This window comes from Cavia porcellus, unplaced genomic scaffold, assembly GCF_034190915.1.
Source record: "Cavia porcellus strain 051 isolate PalLab524CR breed Dunkin Hartley unplaced genomic scaffold, mCavPor4.1 scaffold_6, whole genome shotgun sequence".
In the NCBI taxonomy this organism is placed as follows: Eukaryota; Metazoa; Chordata; class Mammalia; order Rodentia; family Caviidae; genus Cavia; species Cavia porcellus.
In genome coordinates this window covers 80,585,908-80,603,977 of record NW_026947489.1, presented here as the reverse complement: position 1 = coordinate 80,603,977, position 18,070 = coordinate 80,585,908, and the positions used below count along the sequence as shown (strand labels likewise).

General features: G+C 37.3%; 1 protein-coding gene and 1 non-coding gene across 2 annotated transcripts in view; both read left to right on the top strand.

The window, feature by feature from the left end:
• The window catches only part of Nlk (nemo like kinase), a 142,096-nt gene that overhangs the window by 20,741 nt on the left and 103,285 nt on the right, over positions 1 to 18,070 (top strand). The window lies entirely within an intron of this gene.
• On the top strand, positions 14,829 to 14,953 carry LOC111756789 (small nucleolar RNA SNORA54). The gene has a single exon (XR_002791206.1). It is a non-coding gene; the product is annotated as a small nucleolar RNA SNORA54 (small nucleolar RNA).

The window sequence follows — 18,070 nt, the reverse complement described above, 5'->3', positions numbered from 1 at the left end:
AACAGTTGTATCTTTTCCCCCCAAACTTGTTAAACTATATTGTTCTGTTTTATTTATTTTGGGGCTTTATACAAATTGTAAAGAATAAATGGAATTTGTTTTATTTTTTCTTTTTTAAATGGACTTTAAAAATACTTCGAATGCCTTAGAGAGTGGTTTGGAGAATACAGAAGAATTTAATAAGTTTGTGTCCTTTTTCTAATGAATAGATAAGATCATTGAAGTGAGTGTTTTATTACTTGTCAACTTTCAATGGATCTTTGAAGAAGGAGCTGAATAAGGGTCTGCAGTAGAATCTATATATGACGTATACTTAGGAGCATGATTGTGCTATTAATTCCAGCTCCTCAAAGTGGAGGAAGGCCAAACTAGGTTAAATGTTTAAATGCTTCTTTGAGGCATACCTTTTTTTTTTTGTTACTGGGGATTGATTTCACTACCTCTGGCTTGCCAAGCAGGCACCTACTGAACTAAACCCCGGGCCCAAGGCATACTTTTAAATTTCTTTCTAGCCAACTTTTTTTTTTCCCTCTTGTCTTTTTGAGACAGGGTCTCGCTATGCAGTTCAGGCTGGCCTTGGGCTCACTTTGTAGCCCAGGCTGTTCTGGAACTTGCAAACAGTTCTCCTGCCTCTGCCTCCCAAGTGCTGGGGTTACAGGAGTGCACCACACCCGGCTTTAGCCATCTTTTTGTGGAGTCCATGATAGCATCAAATATATTTCAAACAAGTTGCACTGTTTTGTCTACCCCGCTTGCGGATAAAAATATTTTTTATTAAACTTGAATCACTGTTTGGGGCAGTTTTATTTCTGTACTGAGCACTGGTCAGTATCCGAAGCTCCATTCTCAGAGAAATAATTCTTGTAAAATGCTGTGGGAATGTGGTGTATAGGAAATGTTAATAGCACCAATTAATTTTACACTCCTTGAATGATTCACGTTGTTGAGAGTTGTAGATAAACTACTGGGTTTTCCAGTTTCAGGGTTTTATCTTTCTGTAACTCTTAAGAGATTTTTTTTTTAAAAAAAGCAGAATATATTTATTGAGAGGAAGAGAGCTCTGTCTGAGACAGAGATAGAAGGGGTCCTGAGTGGGTTGCCCTAAGAGATTTTATTTATTTATTTATTTATTTATTTATTTATTTATTTATTTTTGAGATAGGGTCTCGCTGCATAATTCAGGCTGTCCCTGAACTGTGTATGCCAGGCTGGCCTCGAACTCTCGACAGTCCCACCTGCCCCGGCCTTCCGAGTGCTGGGACTATAGTCATGCGACACCACATCGGGCTTCTAGGAGATAGTTTTAAAAGGAGTCAACCTTGTAATTAGAAGCAGAGTTTTAAAAGGCATTTAAAAATGTTCTTGAATGATCCCACAGATAGTTGTGCTGCTTTTAACTAAGATTCAACAATACTAGGGATGGAAGTAGCACAAGCTATCACTTGAATTTCTGCATTGATTTGAGAATTACACATAAGTTGTCACATGATTTGTGAGATCTCAGCTGTAAGACAAGACCTTGTAGTATTTGCATATATGCTAAATGCTAGTGATGTGAGAGTCCTAATGAGGGTCCATTGTTCCAAGAACTAGAAATGCAACTTTATTTCCTTGAAAGCCTTATTTTGTGCTCCTTATGTAGAGAAACAAAGAAGTTACTCCATCCAATACATTGGAGTAAACCAGCAGTGCCCAGTGTTCCATTATTTGAAGTCCATAACAGTGGAACATATAAAATTTTTTCACTGCAAATTCTTGTTCCTTGAATTTTTCTAGGGAACATACATGAATGTCATGTAAAAATTCAAAAAATTGCAATTAGTGTTAATAGGTTAATGGTCTTAGGGTGATTCTTGCTTTTAGTTTTACTATCCCACAGCAGGGGATTGTTGAAATTGTTATAAAATCAAGTTTTTAAAAACTTGTTATATAATTTAGTAGGGAAATGTTTGGGAGATGATGCCTATTAAAAGATGCATAAATAAGAATAGGGTATTAAAATTTCAGAAAGGAAAGAGAGAAGTATAGCGATTATAGACAGGGCAGGTTGTTGACATTTTTCTCAGAATTCATAGGATGGCAAATCTGTGATCTTCATTTAGTACAGATGTATCCAACCTACAGCGTGCCAGACTGCTGCTTTCCCCATGTGCGTGTGTGTGAATAATATAAAGCATTAAAGTTATGTACTTCCATAGTACTTATATATATGTTAATTATGTTTCATATTTGGCCCAGAATAACTCTTCACTCAGTGAAGCATAAGCAAGTCCAAAATTTAGATACACCTCCCTTAGAGGCTTTTTTTTGTACTGGAGATTGAACTCAGGACCCTGACGTTGAACCCCATCCCAGTCCTTTCTTTATGTTTTATTTTGCGACAGCCCCACAGATTTGCCCAGGCTGACCTCTAACTTACGATCCTTCTGCCTCAGCTTCCTGAGTGGTAGGATGACATTACAGCCTCTCCCAGTTCAGTAGTTTTGTTTTACTGTCTTCATGGTGAAAAGAGTGCATCTAAGACCAATTCTTTGTTGATTTTCCTTTGTTTAGTTCTTCCCTGAATATATATACTGCCCTTGAGTTCCTTTAACACTTAGAAAGCTGAGGATGACTAAGGACTCTTAAACTGAAATTATAGATTTTTTTAAAAAAATCAAAACAATTACATGTTTGAAGTAAACATTCTTAAATTTACAAAAATGTACTATAGTTGTCTTTGGATGATGAAGGAAAGTTTAACATTAAAGCTGTGTGTGTTGGGGCTGGGGATATAGCTCATGGCACAGCACCTGTCTGGCAAGTGCAAGGTCCTGAGTTCAGTTCCTGGTACCAAAAAATAAAATAAGCTATGTGTGTTGTGTGATTCACAGAAACTGGGATAAATAATTTAAAAATTTCAAGTTGAAAATGACAGCTGTTTTTATCTTTAAGAAATCACCTTTTGCTTATTGTCAGTTTGGTAAAGAGAAAAAGTAGCCCTCAGGTAGACATATGTGAGTACTGTCATTCTGTTGGTAGCATAATTATTATAAAGTTCAATGTGGCAACGAAATGGAAAAAATAATTTAAAATTTAGAATGGCTTTTTTATGTACACAGTGTTTTTGCATAATCCCTTCATTTTCTCATCTTATTTCTTGAGGTTCAAGAACAACACATTTTATTGAACTTTACATTTCTTAAAAAGTATTCACTGAATTTCCTTCTTGAAGGGGAGGAGTTTTATGGTCTAATAATTCTTTTATGTTATCTGTATATTTTGTGCCATAGAAAGTTCTTAATTCCTGTCTCCAAAGATGTTTGTAGAGTCAAATTGTGGAAAAGTTCAGTTAGTAATATGGAACTCTTAGAAAAGTTCAGTTAGTAATATGGAACATGTTATTTCCTACTGTTGAGAGCTTTACGCTTAATAGAAGGGGTAGCTGGAAAGAATTAGGACCAAATGAGAAACCCAGAAGTGCATTTAGAAACTAAGAAACAGTTAAATGGAGTAAAGTGGGAAAAGAGCGTCGACTTACCTTTTGAAAAGCTGCAAACTTTGGGAAAGTTTGGTGATACCATGTTTTATGGGAAGCCTACCAAGGAAATGCTTCTATTCCTTAGCCCTTTAAACAGCTTAAATAACTGATTTCCATTAAGTAGTTAGGTGAATGTATACATTTAAGATGTCAGAAACAATTTCTGAGCCTAAATGAGAAGTTTGCAACATTTTATGAGAATTTAAAAGACGACAGAGACGACGGAGAAGGCTTATCAGGTTGGTAGGTCGGTGAGAGCCAGGAAGGATGGCTGACATAAAGATGGCAGGTAGTAGGAGAGACTCAGGAACTCACAAACAGAAATTTAGTAAGGGTAAATGTAAAGATCTGAACTATGAATCTTTACATTATCGTTAGGGTAGCAAACATTTGTCAAAGATTTGTGTACTAAAGTTTGAACGCTGAGGATATTTTGGGAACAGAATATAGTGGTAAGCAGGAAAGGTGACATGAAACATTAATTTTCATAAAGGTACAGATATATACCCATTGCTTACTCTAGGAAAACAGAGAAGGTGGTATACCCAGAGCCTCACTTCGTACAATTCTAAGGGGACAGTTTGAATGGTACCCTTGGCAGTTAATGCAGTGAATTTTTAAATTAATACATGTTTGTGGTGGTTATGGATTAAAAACAGGTGGTCAGCTTAACACCAGCTGAACTAAATCAGTATGGTGCTAAGCATGGATGGCCCACCTGTTGCCAGCGTAAAAAGGACACACGAGAAGAGTATGGTCTTGTGGTTTCTCCAGAGGGTTGCTGTTGTTTGGAGTCATTGGTTCTGCTGGAAGAGCTTGTCTTGCTGGCTTCCCTGATGTGAATGTGGCATCACCATTCGAGGAGCTCAGGACCTTGTCACTTAAAGTGGCGGTGGTTCCCTTTAGGGGAGCTTTGGTCCTTTGAGCATCGTTTCCTGGCTCTGGAGGGAAAAATGCCGTTTAATCTCCAAGAAGTTTGTCTTGCTGGCTTTCAGATGTGTACTAACCTGTTCTCAGGACCCCGTTGTCACTGAGGATGGCTGTGGTACATTTCAGGGGAACCTGGTCATCATTTTGAGCGTTGCTTCTCAGCTCCAGGGCAAAACCCTCAACCTACTGGCACATATCCTTCACCCTGCTGGCGTAGACTTTTCTGGCTTCCACTATTGATCTTTGGGCCTTCTCAGCACAGATCCATGAAACAGACTTACATGGGTCATTATCATGGGCTCTGGGTCTCCAGGTGGACTTGGGGGAGGCATTGTCATGGGCACTAGGTCTTCAGCTGGACTCATGCAGGACGTTGCTGTGGAATCCAGGCCCTCGGCTGGATTTTCTAGGTCATTACTGTTGTAGACAGATTTCTTGTACTTTCTTGTATTTAACTTTGGGTGACCATCACAAAGTAATACTATAAATTCTGAGTCTCCTTGCAACCCCTGACTATAACTGTGATACATAATTATATTCATCTTGGGGAATTAGTACATACACATATTGCATCTTAATCATTTTTACTACGCCTTTGCTTGCTATATAAAGACTTCATATTTTATATGGATTTTGGATACTATTTAATGCTCTTAATGGATGATTAAAATTATCACATTACTCTTAGGATATCTCAGGCAGTATACTAAGAATGGTTTGGAGTAGAAACAGATACAGAAACTGGAAGAAGATAGCTTTAGCAGTCTAGATCAGGATTACTCTTGTTGTAAACTCAAAGTGTATTACAGGTTGGCAGTGATGAATAAATGCATGTCCCCTTGCCCTATAACTTGCATGAGGTTCATCTCTACATTTAGAAATTTATGGTAGGTAATCTTACTTGGTTCATAGTTTATAACCTTTGCTGGGCTTTTAATGTTTTCTGGCAACCCTTCTCTTGTTCTTTTCCTTTAACTAGCTCACTCCTCCACCATTCTCCTCAGATTCCTAATCCACCTCTTCCTCCCTGTCTGCAGATGACTTCATCTGCTATTTTACAGTGAAAATAAAGCTAAAGGATGTAGGAACTGAATAACTTCCTGTTCCACCCACATACAAATTTATGTCAAATATTTAACTTCTACTTTTCTGTCTCTAGATCCTGTTCTCTTCCAGTTTTTCCAAGTGGTTTAGTCTTTTTTCTTCTTTAGGTTATTTATTTATTTGTTTAGTCTTGAGACAGGGCTCACTATGCAGTTTAAGCTGGCCTTGACCTCACTTTGTAGCCCATGCTGGCCTCAAACTCCCAGCAAGCCTCCTGCCTCGGCCTCCTGAGTAGTGGGATTACAGGTGTGTGCCTCCACGCCCGCTTCTCACTAGTTTTTAACCTCTGCTTCTTCACACTATTTTCTTAGCTTATAAATTTGCCCCAGGCTCACCCCTAAGTTGAGCTCTCCTAATCTTCAATGGTAGCAACCTAACTTCTTTCCTTTTACAGCCAGGTTCCTTGAAAGAGTAAACTTAAATTATTTCTATGCTGCTTCACCTCTCACTTGTTCCCAGTCACTGAACAAGTATTTACTGCATATGTGATACAGTTTAAACTGCTCTGACAAACAAATGGCCAGTGATCTTGTAACTAGCAGTTAGATACCAAACCCACAGGGTACATTTCAGTCCTTATGGCCTGTGTTGTGTGTATCACCATGTATCCTTTCTTTGTATTCCTATATTGTGACTTAAAATCTCTTCACCTCTTGATGGGTATTTGGGTTATTTATAGTTTGGGGCTAATTACAAATAAAATTGAAACAAATGCTATTTACAGATCTTTGTTTGGACATGGACTTTCTTATCTAGGAATATAATGACAGGGTCATCTCTTTTAAGGTTATAAGAAACTGCCATACTTTCTTTCCAAGTGATTACAATTTTCATTCCCACCAGCAAAATATGAGGATTTAGCTACCCCACATCTTTCTCGGCATTTGGGAATGTCTGTTGTTTTCCTTCTGGCCATAGCCATTTTAATAGGTATATAGGGTGGTCTCACTGTGGTTTTGCATTCTCTAATGACTGAAGATGATATGCATCTTTTCAAGTGCATTAGCCATGTCTGTTTCCTTCTTTGGTAAAGTATCTGCTCAAGCCTTTGCCCATTTTTTAATTGAATTGTTTCCTTAATATTAGAGTTCTGTTTTGTTTATTGCAGTGCTAGATATTGAACCCATAATCTTACATACTAGGCCAGTGCTCTGCTACTGAGCTACAACCCCAGCCTCATGCTAGGTTTTGAGCATGCCTTATAGTACTCTGGATATAAAGTCCCCTTTCAGATACACACTGTGCAGATGTTTTTTTCCTACTCTGTAGTTGTCTGTCTCTCTTTCTCTCTCTCTCTCTCTTTTTTTTTTTTTTTTTGATAGCGCAAATATTTTCATTTTGGAGATTATGGTTTGGTGTTATATCTTTGCCTGAACTAGATCATGTGGATTTCTCCAGTGTTTTCTTCTACAAGTTGTATGGTCGAATGCTTCTTGTTGTAATTTGTGTTGCATGTTTGAGTTAAACTTTGTTTTAGGTGTGATGTTCAGGTAGAGTTTTTTTGTTTTTGTTTTTAAACGTGGCTATCCAGTTGTTCCAACCCCATTTGTTAAAAGCTTACATTTTACTGATTTATTTGTCTTTGCGCTTTTCTCAAAAAATCAGCTATGTGGATATCATTTCCTCTTTTACTATAGATTATATTGGTATACATTTTTAATTTTCTGAAAAATTTTTTAAATTACTACCTTGGGCCAGAGACATAGCTCATTGACATAGTGCCTGCCTGGCAAGCATGAGGTCCTGAGTTCAATTTCTGGTACCAAACCCCCCCCCCCAAATAACCCATTTATACTATCTTGTGGTATAATTTTGTTATTAGAATAGTTTTCATAATTAATATAATTTTCTTGAAATTTGTTGAGATTCATCTGTGAACTTGTTTGCAATCTATTTTTATAAATATTGTTGTGTTTGAAATAATGTTTATCCTGTTTATTATAGTGTTTTGTATATATGTACTAAAGTTTGCTAAGGGTATTAAATATTATATGTAAGAGTATTAAATATTATAAAATTTATTTTATATGCATGATCTTACTATTGATAAGTGTATTGTTAATATCACTATGATGAATTTTCAGTATTTCTCCTCTTCTTGGTTATATATTTTGAAGCTCTTGTTATATACATACAAGTTTAGAAGTTGTATCTTCTGTTGAGCTTTCTGAATATGTACTTATTCTTAAAAACTTTCTGCACAGGTTTATTTCTTACTAATGTAGTTGCTATGTTTTCTTTAAATTAATTTAAAAGTTATAGTTGTAATTTACATGTTACAGATTGTGCAGATCATAGAATATTTATTTGAATGATTTTTGACATAATAAGCATCATTCCAACCAAGATGCAGAATGTTTTCATCACATTTCAGTAATCAGTCAAGGAAGTTCACTGTGCGTCCAGTGAATTCCACTGTGCATCCTCTCACCCAAGTCCCTAAAGCAAACGCTGTTTTGGTTTCTGTTGTCCTGGGTTAATTGTGCTTGTTCTTGGGTTTTATGTAGATAAGATGATACAGTGTGTGTAGCTGTACTCTTCCAGGCAGCTTGCACACTGTGTTTTTGCAGTTCAGCCATGCTGCTTACGTGTATCCATCTGTATTTTTTTTTTTTATTACTGAATCATGTTTCAGTGTGTGAATATAACACAGTTTATCCACCGCATTATTTCTGGTTTCAGCTAGTCTTATGTTCTTAAGTCCCTGTGAATATATGTTTTTGTTTCATGGAGGGTAAATATCTAGGCAGGAGATTGCTGGGTTGTACAGTGGCCATATGTTTAACTTCGGTAAAACTGCCAGTTTTCCAAAATGGTTTTACTGTTTTGTACTACTGCCAGCAAAGGTCAAAGTTCAAATTCACTGTGTGTCCTAACAACGTTTGAGTCTCTGAATGTAGCCATTTGAGTATATGTGAAGTGGTGTCTCATTTTAGGTTGGTTGGTTGGTTGGTTTTGAGACATAGTCTCCCAGGAAGTTCATGCTGGCTTGAACTCACTGAGTATCCCGAACTAATCTTACACTGGTAGCAGTCTTTCTGCCTCAGCCTCTCCAGTGCTGGGATTACAGGCATGTGCCACTCATTTTACTTTTAATTTGCATTTCCACGATAACTAATGATGTTTGGCTCATTTTCCTGTGTTTATCAACTGTTGGCATCTTTTTATGAAATGTCTGTTCAATTTTTCTGCCCAACTAAAAATATTGAATTGTTAATATTATTGCTGCACTGTAAGATATTTTTTTCTGGATTCTAGTCTTGTGACAGATAAGTATATTGTGAATATTTTTTCCTAGTCTGTAACTTGCCTTTTAATTTTAATACTGGTCTCTTATAGCTCAGTGTCATAAGTGCTGTCTTGCACGCATGAGGTTATGAGTTTGATCCCTTGTACAAAAAATACAATAATTATGGCCTCTTTTAATAAGCAGAAATTTTTATTTTGAAGAAGTTAAATTTATGATTTTTCTTTTATTGTATATAGCCATCTAACTAACCAAGCAACCAACAAAAACTGTGAATTGTTTTCCTAACCTTTTAATTTGTTAAGGAAAAATCTCTTGAGTTTCTTTCTTCATTCTAACTGAAATGGTTAATTAGTTTTCTTTGATTAGTGTTTCAGTATATCTTTTATTATCTTTTCACTTTTAGCCTTTGATGTGTTTTTATTTTATATCTTTTTGGTAAAGATGTATAATTAAGTTTTAAAATCTAGTTTGAAGGCCAGGGATTTAGCTCAGTGGCATAAGCACCTGCCTGGCAAGCACGAGGTCATGAATTTGATCCTTGGTTCCCCCCCAAAATAAAATCTAGTTTGACAGTTTTTGGTTTGTTTTTTTTTTTTTTTTAGATTTGAGTATCCAGGTGTAGCACTGACTTTTACGTAAGTGTTAGACTTGAGTTTTTCTGACCAGTAGCATCTCAGTTTCAGACTGGTGGGCTACTGTACAAGTAAGTAGTTCAAGGCCAGCAGGATGGGAGAATGGGAGAAGGGGTTGTACTGGAGGCATTTTCCTATTTTTACTGTTCTACCCAAAAGCAAGGCCACGGAGACCCTTGTTAACATTATCTCCCACTAAAGAACCAAGTCTTTTTTCCCTCTCTTTGTATTTCACTTTTCCCTCTCTCTGCATTTCATTCACTATAAAGAAAGCCTTTGGTGGGAGGGAGGTCCTGGCTTATTTATAAAGGTGTTAACCCAGCTGTCTGCCTTCTAGGTGATTTCCTGACACCTCAGAAAGTAACCTGTTAAAACGTGGACTCTTTTTGGTACCGGGGATCGAACTCACGACCTCACACTTGCCAAGCAGGCGCTTATGCTGCTGAGCTAAATCCCCAACCCAAAACCTCGACTTTTGTCTGTTCTGTAATTTCAGGGAAAACTACATATAGTGTTAACTATGCTTGTGAATTTATATTTTCTTGTTGCTTCTGTCCTCAGGAATTCTTTTGCTTTCCCCAATACTGGTCATATATATGAAAATACCCAGTATCTTTCTTGTGTATTTTTCAACCCAACTTACTTATATTTTATATGCATTGCATTTTGGTGGAGTTCTCTATGCTACTTTTGAAATGTGACACAATATATTATTAGGAGAAAAGTTAAGTCCATATTTAGGCCTGTCTCCAAGTTTATCTAAATCTATAGAACTCTGCCTTTTCTTTCCATCTGTCTGTCTTTTTGAGACTGGGTTTCATTGTGCAGTTCAGGCTGGCCTTAAACTCACTTTGTAGCCCAGACTGGCCTCAAGACTCACAGTGATCATCCTGCCTCAGCCTCCTGAGTGCTGGAATTACAGGCATAGACCACCACACCCTGCTATCTCCAAATTTAGAATGTGCTTTCCTGGATTTCAGTTGTTAAACGCAGCTTCCTCTTGTTTTACTTTTCATATTTGGCTTCTTTTGGTTATTCTCTCTTTTGGTTATTCTTCTCTATTCTATTCTTATTCCTGTCTATACCTTCAAATGGCATGAATTACTGTCTTACAATTCTTTCCTAGCTTTTTCTTAAAAGGGGAGTTATCCTATGCACACAAAGATAGAGACAGAAATTTTATTTTGTTCTGTGTGCCTAGCATGTGATAGTCATTCTCTAAAGTTTGTTGTTGAGTTCTCAAAAGGAAAAAAATCGTGGCTCAAATTGACCTCAAATTCAGGATCCCCTGCCTCAAGCTCCTGAATGCTGGAGTTACACGCATCACCATCCCATCAGACTGAGTCCTCAAAAAGCTTTATAATCTGCCTTTGCCATTTTAAACTTCTAGCTAGGACTGTTGTAACATTGTTTGTTGTTAGTTTTCGGAAAGTAACTTTTAAAGCAATGAAAGCTTAGCATGTTGAAGATAATTTTATTTGGTGTTAGGTAAATTGCTTGGGCCCATCACCTTTATGGAAACCCTACTGTGTGGTTAAAGTGTTACCTGTTGTGCAATCGCCAGAGAACCGGGGAGGGGGCGAGTTGGGAACCAGTGGAGATTTATATCCCAATTCCAAAATCTTAACTCACTTGAAAATTAGGCATTTTGTATCTGGAACTTCAAGAGGAATTTTTGCCCTTTGGGTTACTTTTATTGTTGCTGCTGCTGCTGTTATTGTTTGGTTTTGGTTTATTGAGACTGGATCTCACTGTGTAGCCCAGGCTGGTCTTAGATTCACGATCTTCCTCCCAAGTACTGGGATTGATTACAGGTGTGCACCCTAGTAACTACACCCTTTTTTCAATTCATCTCCAGAACCAGGAGGTTCCCTAAAATCATTCATACTCCATAGCTTAATAAACTTTCCATTTCAGTGGTATATAAAATAATGCCTATTTAACATTGATGACATCTTTTAGTGAACGAAGTATGATATATTTCTATATTGCTCGTAAGGAATTTTGGTGGTGTTAGGTGTTAGTCTTGGTTTACACTTGGTGATCTGACAGACAATTTGGTTTTTTTAAACATTTAATAAGATTGTTAAGCATTAAACTGATGCAAACCTCAGACTCTGAAGTTAGTCCAATAGAAACATCTCTGTAAGCTGATTTGTGTAAAACTAACAACTACTTTTTTAAGATCCATTGCTGAACAGATGTGGTTGTAGTTGACACAAATTCTGAATCAGATACAAGTAATCATTAAAAAGAAATGAAAGTAAGCTTTCCCCAACCCTGTTATTTGAGGGGCTATTCCTGGAAGCATGCACAAATTATTTATTAGGTAAGAACAACTTGCATAGCAACTTCTTAGCCTTGCATAGACAACATCTCTGTCTAGTTTGTGCCTCGGATTCATCTGTTTTCAATTCTTGAATCTCTTTGGAATTTTGACCCAACTGTTGAGCCATGGAGTTGTTTATCTGGTTTCACAAAATTGGGCATTTAAACAAACAAAAAAGTCTCAATTTAACAGCTGTTGTTAGGCTGTCTTTTCCCCCTCTTGCTCGTCCTCCCCTCCTCTCCCCTTTCTCCTCCTCCCTGTTTTTTTCTTTTTTTTGGCTTCTGTAAAATCCAGAGTCTAAGGTACAACCTTCTTAGTAAAGGACTACTTCAGTTTATGTTTTGGGTACAGAACACCTTTTAGGTCCCTTCATCCTCTTTTTTTCTTTCTATGCAGTTCAGGCTAGCTTGAACCCAGTTTGTTACCTAGGCTGGGCTTGAGTTTGCAAATCCTCATGCCTCGGCCTCCTGAGTGCTGGCATTACAGATATGCACCAACCATGCCCAGCCCTTTTAACCCTCATTTCCCCACTTTCCAGCTCACCTTTTCCCCTCACTCAGACCCTTATTTCCTCTCTTCTTCCCTCTTCATCTTTTCTCTAAGTCTTACACTGTATGCTTTCATCTTAGCTGCCTTCCATCTGTTTGGGAATGGGGTGGGATATAAATAAAAGCTAAAAACATTAACAGACAAAATCTTATGTTTTGTGTTTTTCCAGTGAAAACAGCGAATTAAAACTAGTAAAGTGGAAAGTCCAGCTCTTCTTTCTTTTTTAATGAATTAAGATGTTTTGTTTTGCTGACATTTGTGATGGTTCTAGTGTTGGGGGCTAAAAAGAACTGTGAGCTCTTTCAAGTTTATTTATAAACACTGGATTTTTAAGAAACTCAAACATTTAGGTGGTTATAAAATTAGTTGCCATTTTAGACCACTTGGGCTGCTGTAACAATATATGTGCTATATTGGGTAACTTGTAAACAACAGAAATTTCTTAGAGTTCCGGAGACTACATGAAGTCTTTAATTGCGCTGCAGTTCTCTTGGTGTCCTGTCCATTTAAAATGTCCACCTTTTATTGTCATTTTGATTTTGGGGAAGAACTAGAATTTGCATGGTACCAGGTCCAGTGAATAAGGTGAATGAAGATACACAGTAATTTTGGGGGGTTTTGGTTTTTGGTTTCTGATTTTGGTTTTTGTTATTTTGAGACAGGTTCTCACTATATAGTGTGAGCTGGCCTGGAACTTGCTTACACAGCCCAGGCTGTCCTCAGCACACTGAGATTGCAGGTACATGCCACCATGTCTGGCAGTGATGTTTTGACAAGCCTAGGCTTCCACTGGGTGGCACTCTGTGCAGCAGCACCCCCAGTATTTTGATGCCATCTTTTAAAAATACGAAAGAGTACTCCCAAGAACTGCTTCAGAAAGTGGCAAAAATGATGTATGTTTGAAGCCAAGTAGGTGTACTGTTTTGAGGGAATAGTAACAGCAATGCGTCTTCCTGTAATAACTTGTTAAAAGTTTTGTAACACTCACTGTATTTTTTGATAACCCCTTGTAAACGGTATGCTTTCTTTATCCACATGTGGTATCAGGGGCAAAGCAACCTCTGGGGCCTCTTTGTAGGACCAGTAAATGCCAGTTACAATCGTTCTCATGATCTAATCACCTCCCCAAGGCTGCTTCTCCTACTATCATCATACTGGTGTTAAGGGTTTCAAAATAGAAACTTTGGGCTTACAGAGAGAGTCAGTCCATAGCAGTTATTGCTGGTAACCTCAAATAGTACAGGAGAGCTACATTCTTTTCTAACAGAAAAGGTGCTTTTCTCCTAATGTGTTTGTCTAAGAATGGAAAAGGGAGAAGTATTCCCCTCATTATGGTGTATCTGTGTATGTTTGTTTTAAATTGAAAGTTTATTATAATAAAAGACAGAACCGATGGTTATAAATGGAAGAAAAGAAATAGTCGGGAGTTAGCTATCATTCGTTAGTACATGCACTTTGTTCAAACACTGTCTCCTAACCACATTGTCCAAAGTAGTAATTAGACTCATCTCACTATAGTTTGTTCTCTCTCTCTCTTTTGCCTTTTAACGCTATATTGAACAATGGAGAATTATGCTAGTTTAATGCCGTGTGTCTTATCAGGCCTTTTTTTCTGTGGCTTCCTTTTCTTGGCACTTTTATTCATACTCCTTTTTTCTTTACTCTTTCCTTTGCACTTCTTGTTCTTACAGTAAGTACTCCTTTTCCTGCCTCTTCCCTTTTCTTGTTTGCTAGCTGTTTAGGAAAAGTCATTCCTAAGAATTCATTGTCTTGGAATACTTAAGTCTTTAAGCATCTGGTAATACCATTTATAGAAATTTAAAGCATTAATATAAAGATTAAAAATCTTGATCAATTTGATACAGTGGACATTTAAATCTTGCATTAATGGAGAGAGAATGAATAAGAAAATGGGAACTTCAATTTCATCTTGCCAGTGATGTTTCAGTTCATTCATACAAGAGATGATACACTAACTCCTGCTTTTCATGTTTTTATGGTATTCACATATTAAATTACATTGACATCATGCATCTGCCTCATGAGCTTTGAAAGAAGACTTTTTTTTTTTTTTAATTGTGTTTTTGAGACAGAGTCTTCCTGTGCAGTTTAGGCTGGTCTTGAGCTCACTTTGTAGCCCAGGCTGATCAAAACTTGCAATGATCCTCTTGCCTCAGCCTTCTGAGTGTTGGGATTGCAGTCATGCGCCACTAAGAAGTCATGCGGCTAAGAAGACTCTTATGAAGACTCACAGATGGTTCCATTTCTTTTCAAGCATATTGTAGGTGAAATTTATGAAACAGTTCTTGCAAAAATATTTCATCTGAAAGTATACTTGGTTGTTTCCACATTGAAAAGAGTAAGTAAGAAAAGTGGCATTGAGGCTACTCTTTGTAACCTTTTTGGTTTTTTGAGACAGGGTCTCACTGTTTAGTCAGGCTGGCCTTGAATATGGGGCTGTCTTCTTGCCTCAGCCCACTAGATTCTAGGGTCACAAGCCTGTACTACCATGCCGGGCACTATTCGTAACCTTTTAACTTGGTCGTAGCTAATGGGTTCCATTCTAGTGCCACAGCAATTCCTATGACACATGACTGGCTGACACCAGTGTCTTTCAGTTTCAGGAATAGGAGACAAATGGAAAAAAAAAAAAAAAAAGGCTTATTCGGTGAAGCTTATTAATACCTGCATTATTCAATTAAAATTACAAAGTGGTGTACTACTTCAGCGCAGAAATTACTGTGTATCTCTACACTTTTCTTTTACTTCCAAAGCATATATGATTGTGTGTGTGTGTGTGTGTATGTGTGTGTAGGCAGGTGAGTTGGATTTAGGTCCTTCCATGTCCAGTGGAAGGGAATTAAAATTTAATCACTAGAAGTTTGCCTGAAGTAATGTGCATTTTTTTCAAGTGTTGAAATAAAAAATGACCATAAAACTTCCTCTGGTTTTATTATAAATAGATACTGTTATCATTTTTAAAAGGATAGGCTTTTTTTAAAGACTAGATTCACAACACTGATCTGAAAGTACAGTTACTGTTCCCTGCTACATACATGCAACCTTCACGATCAATATCATTGTGTACCAGTGTGGTACATTGTTTTAGATTTGTTGAACCAATAGTGACATCACTGTCACCCATAGACCATAGTTCACATTATGCTTTATTCTGTATTATGCATTCTGTAGGGTTGACACACATAATGATATACATCCATCTTTAAAATGTCAAACAGTTGAGCCCGGTGTGTTGGCACATGCTTGTAATCCTGCCACAGGAGGCAGGAGGATCGTTGTGATTTTGAGGCCAACTTGGCTACAAAGTGAGTTCAAGGCTAGCTTGAATTGCATAGTGAAACTCTTTGCCTTTAAAAAAAAAAAAAAATTAGTTTTACTGGCCTAAAAATACTCTTTGCCTCATGCATCTTTCTCTCTTTCCCCCTTAAACTGCTGGAAACCACTGATATTTTTTGTTTTTTACAGAATGTCATAGTTTAAATTACATAGTATGTAGCCTTTTCAGATTATTTTGTTTTTCACTTAGTTAATACATACTTAAGCTTTTTGCATATCTCTTAGTGACTTCATAGTTCATCTTGTTTTAACTCTGAACAGTGTTCAATTATGTGGATGTAACACACCTTAACAGCTCCCCTACTAAAAGACATATTGGGGCTAGGGATTTAGCTCAGCAGCATAAGCGCCTCCCTGGCAAGTGTGAAATCATGAGTTTGATCCCTGGTACCAAAAAAAAAAAAAAAAGTATCAGTTGCTTCTAAGTTTTAGTAATTAGTAATGAATCCATTGTAAACTTTCTTGTGCAGATTTTTGTGTTGGACATTTAAGTTTCAGTTCCTTTTGATAAATGCCAAGGAGCACAAATTGCTGGATTATATGATCACACTGTTATGAGAGAGCGCCAAATCCTAACCACTAGACCACCAGGGATACTGTTATTTTATGAAAAGAAGAAATCGAATAGAATCAAAACATACATAATTTTCCTCTTGGTAGCAGAATTGAACATGGTCAAGAAATTGGTTTGGTTTGGTGTGGTTTGGTTTGGTTTGGTTTGGTTTGGTTTGGTTTGGTTTGAGTCAGGTCTCACTGTGTAGTTCAGGCTGGCCTTGAACTCAGTATGTTGCCCAGCTGGCACTGAACTCACAGCAATCCTCCTGCCTTACCCCACCAACTTGGGGTTACAGAAGTGCGCCACCATGCCTGCCCCAAGAAATTGTTGAAGACCTTGAGAGATCATTCCAGTCATGGCATGGTGCCAGTAATTTTTATCACTGTTGTAATTTTATGCCAGAATTCCTTCAGCATCTTCCTACCTGTTCTTACGAGTTTGCTCACTTTTCATTTATTTTTGCATTTATGTATGGCCTATTGGAAGACTGAGGTTATGCATGTAACGTGCCTTATGCTGTGCCAGCCTGAAGAATGGGCTATTCCCTGAATTGTTAATAAGGTTTATCTATAGCCCTGGGAAAGAATCAAAGGGTCTGGAAAAGGACCTCAGTCTCCCTTTCCAGATTTATTGGACTGTTGTGGATTCCATGTACAAACTGAGCATTCTTAATCAGGGCATTGAAATCCAAAATGCCCTGAAATCTAAAACTTACTGATTGAACTGATGGCCAAAAGTTTCAGATGTTTGGATTAGAGATGCTCAACCAGTAAAGTCTATGCAAATCTTTCAAAATCTGAAAACTCCAAAATAGTAAATACTTCTGGTCCTAAGCATTTTGGATAATACTTACTATCCAAAAAAAAAAAAAAAAAAAAAAAAAACCACATAAATAAAAGCTATGATTAAAAGGTTTACTACCCTAACTATGAAACTACCATGTAACTACCCAAGCCTACTACCCTAACTGAAGTGCAGTACAGTATTGTCAACTATTGTATGTGCATAATGGTTCTCCAGAACTTTTTTACTTGCAGAGCAAACTCTGCTCAACTGCTGCACATTTTCCCTCTGCCCTCAGCTCCAAGTAACCACATTCTCCTGTTTCTGTCAGCTTGACCACTTTAGCACGCCTCTTAACTGAAATCTTGCAGTCCTTACCTTTTTTGACAGGAATATTTTACTGAAGGTTCATCCATATTGTAACACATGGCAGCATTACCTTTTTACTTAAGACTAGATACTATTCCATTGCATGTATACACTGCATTTTCTTTATCCATTTGTCAATTGACGGACAGATAGATTCTTCCACCTCATGGTTATTATAAATAACGCGGTAGTGAACATGAGCATGCACATACCTTTTGGAAAACTTTTTTTCAGTTATTTTGGATAATGTGCTACAAAGTGGACTAGTAAATAATATAGTAACTGTATTTTTATTATTTCTTTTACTTCTTGGTATAGGACCTCACAGTGAGTTCAGGCTGGCCTTGATTTCACTATGTAGTCTAAGCTGGTACAGAACTTGTACCAGGTCATCCCACCTCAGCCTCCTGAGTGCTAGAATTACTGACATGCACTACCAGACTCAGCAGTAATTGTATTTTTAATGTTTTGAGAAACTTTTGTACTGTTTTCCATGGTGACTGTACTGTTTTACATTTTCACTAATAATATGCAAAGGTTTTAGTTTTTCCTCATTCTTTCCAGTGTTTTGGTTTGGTTGGTGGCACTAGGGGATCAAACCCAAGAGCCTGTAAATGCTAGGCAGGTGCTCTGAGCTACATCCCCAACCCTTAATTTTATTTTTCCTTTTGAATAGTGGCTATCCTAATGA